This window comes from Triticum dicoccoides, chromosome 3B (genome assembly GCF_002162155.2).
Source record: "Triticum dicoccoides isolate Atlit2015 ecotype Zavitan chromosome 3B, WEW_v2.0, whole genome shotgun sequence".
NCBI lineage: Eukaryota > Viridiplantae > Streptophyta > Magnoliopsida > Poales > Poaceae > Triticum > Triticum dicoccoides.
The window spans coordinates 390386721-390394436 of NC_041385.1; the positions used below are offsets into that span (position 1 = coordinate 390386721).

The 7716-nt window shown below is 40.5% G+C and overlaps 1 long non-coding RNA gene across 1 annotated transcript; it reads left to right on the plus strand.

The window, feature by feature from the left end:
• The first annotated feature begins 787 nt into the window (after positions 1-787).
• On the plus strand, positions 788-3186 carry LOC119276152. Its single transcript, XR_005136385.1, has 2 exons — positions 788-1079; positions 1167-3186. It is a non-coding gene; the product is annotated as an uncharacterized LOC119276152 (long non-coding RNA).
• Positions 3187-7716: the final 4530 nt, after the last annotated feature.

Here is a 7716-nt window from a genome sequence, read left to right on the forward strand (position 1 = left end):
CTCATTCAATTTAGGACATCGAGTTTGGATTGAGTTCTTAATTTTAACTTGGGAAAAAATTGTCAAAGAGTTGTGTTTAATTTTAAATTTGGTTCAAGGTTTGACTGGTCAATGATTTCTCTAGTCAATCGGCAAAAACCACTTCATAAAATATATCAGTCTCGCGCATGCTCTTGTCACTTGACAAACAGATAAATGCCAACATGCAACACTCTAGCACCAATATGAATTTAATTGAGTTGCCAAACTTTGACTTGGCGAACAATGTCTCAAGGAGCTCTCTCATTCAACCGATGTGTTTAATTTTAAATTTGATTCAGTATTTTAACTGATCAATGATCTCTTAAATCAATCCGAACAACCAATTTATAAAAATACATTAATCTCGCGCTTGCACATCACCTGAAAAAAAACTAAATGTCAACATACAATAGTGTAGTATCAATATAATACAACTGAACACCACTGCAAGATACTTCGCTGCATAGTGGGTTAATTTACAAATTAAGAACAGTATAACCGCACCTAAAGCGAGCCCTCACAACGATTTGGGTTTTCGGTCGTCCGTTTTCGTGATCTGGGCATCTCTGGCCGTTAAACGTTCTATCCCGCATACTGTGCGTAATCCGGCCCGGCTGTCCTGTGGGCTGCTACTCCAGGGGCCGAAACCAAGGCTTCTGGTACACTGGGCCATCGGTCGGCCCATTCCAGCTCTAATTCATCGATCCAGTCCAACCGCCGCCGATACAGAGAGGAGTAGGAGGATGGCCGCAATTTCTGTGGATCGATCCGAGCCATCATAACCTAGCCGCAACCGCAAAATCCTCCCTTGTAGTTGCCCCCATCCATGTCCACCTCGACCCGATCACCGCTCCCGCCAGCCGACCCCGAGGCAGAGAGATCACCGGCCCAGGTTTATTTCCCCTTCAATACCATCCCCTACCCTGCCGCCATCACCAAAAGTTAAGTTTGATTGAGGACACCCGGTGCCTGCAATCGCCGGAGAAAGACGGTCACGAGAAGGAGAAGCCGCTGGCCCGCTCCGCACCGGCGACGCTCCTGCGAACCTCGCGAACCAGGTGCAAATAACCACCCTTGAACCTTTAAATTATTAATCCTCGAGTTGGAAGCCCAGTTTCACCTTCCATGTCATGTTATCGTTGCAGGGAAGAAGATGTGCCGCTAGGAATCTGTTCCGTCCATCCTCTACAGGTCAGTTTCTCTACCCCTTCTGTACATCCCCTATTTTTGATGGATTCACTTACTTGATCTGATCTCTGTTTTGGGGGAAGAGGAGATCAGAGGATGAGAACCAGATGATCCGACTATAGAAACTGGGAGAAATCAGAGGCTTGCCTGCCGTGATTTATTGCTTCTTATATCACGCAGGCGTTAGGGCTCTCCCAATCTCATCCTAGAGGAATAGGACACCTTGCATGACCGTGAGCGCCGCTGCTCATCTTAGCTTGTCAGATTAGGCCGGTTCAAGCAGTGTCTTAGGCACGCTACTATCCAAGGCGGTCTTCGCGCTTCCACCCTACATCCACACTATCCACCATGTCTCTCCCTAGATGTGTGGGGAGGAGCAAGCAGGAGGGAAGGAGGAGCACGCATGACTCCTCTGTCCTGTATGTATTTTCATTTATGATATATCCAAAACAGATTACTATAGATTAGTTCCCACAACTATTTATTAGATTGGTGCTTATATGAAAAAGATTGAAACACCTCGTTTTAACTTGATTGGTTCTCAAAGCCTTTCATATAGATTGAAACAACGTGTCAGATGGAAGGATAATCTAATGTTGTGCTATCCTGTTTCGAATTGTAGGCCACATGATCATTTTGTGAGCACCAAACATGCAGTGATTGATGCTTATATATATATATAAAAGCGTAGAAAAATAATCTCTTAAGCTAGCATGGTTTTCACAATATAATGTTCAGTTTTGAGTTAAGATACACTTTCGTACTGCTAGCCAATCTTTTTAGAGCTTGTCACTCCATAAACTAAAACTTGTGAATTCGATTGTCAAATATTTCTTTTGAGGGCCATCAACACCAAAATTTGTTCATAGTTATTCAGGTGCACTATTAGTTATATATGTTAGGCAAATCTCCCTCGGTGGAGATCCTGCAGTACTATAATTTTGTAGCTTCCTTGTAATGTATAAGATCACGATATACACCACATTCAGTTGCAAGGACGATGGCGATGAAAGTTGACAAGGTACTTGAAAGACTACCTGGAAGGAAGAAAAAGATGACCGTGGTAAGCCATTCTGAGCTGAAGTGTTCTATTTTTCTTATCAACAACTCCTCAAAATGCCATGCCATACCAATTCAGAGGTTTTTGACCCTGATAAATGTATTATTATTCTATTCTATTGGCCATTATGAAGGATGCATACTGAAAAAATTCAATAGAAGGCACATTTTTGCAAGTCATTGACAGTCTATATTTTTTTTAAGTTGGAAGAGTGTGTCATTGACACCCTTAATCTGAGGACTACACTTTGCATATTGACTTGATACATGCACTGTTTTTAATTACCATTTCTACCGTTTCTCAGATTTTGAACGTGAAATCAGGAGAAATGTTCTTGGGATTCTTGCCAAATGAGTAATCCTACTTAATATGCTTTTGTTATTCGAAACCTATTACAGCGGTCAGTCATGAGCATAGGGCATTGCTGCATTTTATTTGGATGTGTACAAATTTTTCATAATACCACCCTTTATTTTGCATCATTCATTTCGTCCAGTTTGGTCCTCACATATGTTCATCTTACTGTTCATTAGATGGTGTTCGACCTTAAGAGCTGGTGATTTCTGTACATGCACTGAACCAACGAAAGTTGTCATAGATTTTGTAGCTTTTACTTGGTAAGAACTAAGAATAATGTACACTCGTACTTGCTTAATTTTTAAATAGTTAAGTTTGTAATGTACATGAACAAGTGTAGCCACACGACTCACTTAATACTCTTTCTGATCCAGAATAAGTGTCAGATTTGAACTAAGGATAAACTAACCTTAGTTCAAAATTGCAACACGTATTTTGGATCGGAGAGAGTAGTATTTAGCGATGTCTTTGCCTTATTATTTATACTACTAAATTTTCATGTATTGATGTGAACAGAAAGGCCATGGTTGCATATTGGTTCCATATAAGTAGTACTTCCACTGTTTTTTCCCTATACAAATATATAAGGCTCTACTAACTATAACTTTCCATTTGGCTTCACTTTCCTATTACAATAATCTTTTGGCACATTGGTGGTCATAAAATGCGGGGTTGTAGATTTATGATCCAATTTATGAAATGCTACAAAAATCTTAGTAGACATGAAACTCAAAGGATGGCCAATATGACAATCAAATTATAGAAAATGACAGTTACTTGAAAAGATAAATATTTGGTTTGCCTTACATGATGGTTTTGAAGTTCTTTCGCAATTTAGTCCTTCCTATATATATTTGTAAAATTCACTATCATCCTATTGGAAAAATAGATGGGCGCAACAACGTGCGCCAATCATAATCCAGTAACACATAATTATACAACTAGAAAGAGACCATCAGAATACCGCATTATAAAAAACACTTCATCATCTCCCTACTCGTCAAATCAAATAATTTTTATTCTTTTGAAATTCCAATAACACTAACCACGCAGGAAAGCGTGCTGAATCCTTGTAGTATGTAACAACTGATGTGATCCCTAAACCAAAAATCTCCCTCACAATTGCGGTGATGACTACTTTTTTCAAGAAAACTTTTGACCTATCCATCTTCAATCATCGAAGTACAATGAACACCAAAAACAGTAAAAATTATATCCAGATCAGTAGACAACCTAGGGACGACTACATGTACTGAAACGAGTTGAAGGTGTGCCATCATCATCGCCACTCCCTCACTAGAATCGGGCAAAACTTCTTGTAGTAGACAATCCAGAAGTCGTCGTGCTAAGGCCCCATAGGACAACCACACCAGAACGACAACTGCCGCTCATGAAGAGTAGTACAGATCTGAAGGATCTAACATGAAGACGGATGGACATAGACGAACAACTACCATATTAAAGCAGATCGACCAAAGACAGATCCGTCGAAGACAAACCTCCACACGCTCTCCATGATGCTAGATGCACCATCAGAATGGGGGCTAGGCGGGCGAATGTTATTCCATCTTTAGGGAGCCACTGCCGTCTCGACTTTCTGAGCAGGACACAAACCCTAACAAAAATCAAAGAAAACATCTAAAAACGAAGCCCTCCGAACAGCAAGGTCCGGGATCTACCGCGCCCCATGGCCCTATGAGCACATGAGGCGACGCAGATTGGCGGTGCCGCCGACCGAAGGTGACGCAGATTGGCGGTGCCGCTGATGGGAGGCTAGAACCCTAATCGCTTGTTCACTAAGGAGGACAGAGTGGGGTGATCATTACTCATACGGAGGGAATTTGGTGATGACTACTAATCCATGTACTACACAATAGTTTTCTTATGTCATTCAGCCAAGATAAAATGATTTTAGGGGAGCCAAGATTGTTTGGTTCAACTTTACTTGTACAGCCTGCAAAAGAAAAACAAAACAAGAAACATTACTTATACACGGGCTGATTTCTTTTTCCTTTTTTAACACGGTGCAGTCGACGTCACGCACATACACACACTCACACCATACTCCTATGAACACCTCCGAAAGACAGGCACCTCGTAGTCGACGGAAACATCTCCTTCCACTGAACGAACATCGTCAGAAGTCGGAAATAAATTTTGAAAAATGTGAGCATTAGTATCAAGTATAGGACTTGAACCGTGGTGGGCTGAGGATCTATCCTCCTAACCAACTAACCACAAGTTGTTTCGCATATATGACTAACTTCTGTTGTACTATTTCTTACCTTGTTTCTGAAACTAGTTTTTAGACAATCTCTTTTTAGAACAAGTGCCTTAGAACAAGTGTCGCAGTGCTAATTGTAGTCACATGGGCCGCAGATTAAAGCCGAGTTCTTTAGGCTTGTCCCACAAATCATTTCCTTAATTTTTTCGCTTCCAAGGCCTCTTTGGTTCAAAGGAATATAATAAAATTTTCAAATAATTGTAATTATTATGATATTTTCTTTGTTAGTCATTTGATTCGTAAGATTGGATCCTATGAAAATGTTTTCTAAGAAATCATTTGTACTACATACCATTAGAAATCTAGCATCCACTCACAACTCCCTTTTACAATTTCTTTGTTTTACTGTGGCATCAAGCACTCTTTGGTATATATCACCGTGGTTAGCAAATCAAAGAGGCCCTAAACTACTAAGAGATAAACTAGCTTAGAGCCGAATCAAATTGAAGGAGCAACTTACTAGAGAAGCTGGGGAGGGGCGGCATATAGGAGAAGCCGCCAAAAAGAACTCGACCTAAGCAAGAAGCCGCTACTCATTTTTTCCGAGGAACCAAAAGGAGGGTTGCCTTTTTATTTAGACGAAAAAGAGGGATTTATGTACATATGCAATGAGATTTTTATGGGAACACATTGAAACCCCAAAAACATATCCAAAGGAAGCAAAACTAGCCAATACCCTCACTTTTACAAAAAAAACTAATGCCCACACGTGTGGCATCTTGCACATCGCCCACACGCCTTCATTACCACTCATTTTGCCACATGTGAACAAATGACATTGATGACCCACAAGTATAGGAGATCAACTGTAGCTCTTTTCGATAAGTAAGAGTGTCGAACCCAACGAGGAGCAGAAGGAAATGACAAGTGGTTTTCAGCAAGGTAATGTGTGTAAGTGCTGAAATTGTAAGTAGCGGAGTAGTTTGATAGCAAGATAATTTATAACGAGCAAGTAACGGTATTAGTAACAAAAGTGCAACAAGGTAGCCCAATCCTTTTGAGGCAAAGGACATGCCAAAATGGTCTCTTATGATAACCAAAGCATTCTTGAGGGTACACGGGAATTTCATCTAGTCACTTTCATGTTGGTTCGATTTATGATCGCTACTTTGATAATTTGATATGTGGGTGGACCGGTGCTTTGGTGTTATTCTTACTTGAACAAACCTCCTACTTATGATTAACCCTCCAGCAAGCATCCGTAAGTACGAGAAAAGTATTAAGAATAAATTCTAACCATAGCATTAAACTTTTGGATCCAATCGATCCCTTACGGAATAGCACATAAACTGGGGTTTAAGCTTCTGTCACTCTCGCAACCCATCATCTAATTGCTACTCCATAATGCATTCCCTTAGGCCAAAATATGGTGAAGTGTGATGTAGTCGACGTTCACATGACACCACTAGGGGAATCACAACATACATACTATCAAAATATCAAACACATATCAAGTTCACACGATTACTTGCAACATGATTTCTCCCGTGACCTCAAGAACAAAAGTAACTACTCACATATGATAAACATGCTCATGATCAGAGGAGTATTAAATAGCATATTGGATCTAAACATATAATCGTTGTAGCGACCAAACCTCAAACAATCTAGTCTCTGTGCATCAGTGTCATCCCTGGATCGGTAATGCTGACACGCACAGTACTTGAGGATTTATAACAGAGTTTAAATCACACACTTATTACATCGAATATCTCAAAAGAGAACTTATTACAATAATATGGCTTAAGGCCATCTAAAAACGATAACAGCGGAAGGCCTGAAAGATAAAGTGAGTCCATCAACTCCAACGACATAGCTGAGTGAACGACAACGACCTATGTCACCTTACTCGTCATCTAAAAAGTCTGCACCATGAAATGTTGCAGCCCGAAATGGGCTAGCACATGGAATATGCTGGCAATGTAACACATAGAATAATGAACAAAATGAATGCTATCACTACATGCATATATGGCTAGTGGAAGTCTCTATGGTTACAGTTTTGCATAAAGCCAATTTTTTCCTACAACAAAGGAATAAATTTTATTTAACTATCATGGTGGTTGATAAACATTGAGAAGGTTCCTCCAACTCAATCCCAATTAAACATCATCATTAAACCAATCAAATTTATTTTAGAGTGATGAGATCAACATGATAATCTAAAAACCAGATACTCAAGATGTCCATAACCGGGGACACGGCTAACGATGATTAGTTTGTACACTCTGCAGAGGTTTGCGCACTTTTCCCCACAAGACTCGAACACATCCATGATCGGAGATTCGAGACATAGTCTTTCTGAAGCATTAACTCCCTACTCTGGGTAGATAGTACCACCTACAGCCCACTACATCTGCTAGTCTACCTCTTCAAGAGCTTCACGCAACTTACTCAACTATGCTAGAGCCCATATTGGCTTGTGGCTGCACACGAAAGTTTCTAGCATGAATAATCTTATGACCCCTTTGAGTCTGGGTGGCAAACCATAGGATGATCACACGGGTACTCCGGGATATCCTAGGACAACACTGGATTCTCCAGGTGCCCTGACAACCACTGGGTACTCCAGGGTGCCTTCAACCAATCCACCCAGATGCGTATTTAAGTAGTCATCTTAAGTTAACCATTAATTAACAGTACTCACATCTGTAATGGATACACTCACCCAATCCATGTCTACGAGCATAGCATAGCAATATAAGCATAACGTAGAAGTAACTCCCAAAGGTTTGATAATAAAAAGGACAATAGGTTCTACCTCATCATCTACTTCCCAAACCCACATGTTACAACAGATCCTAAC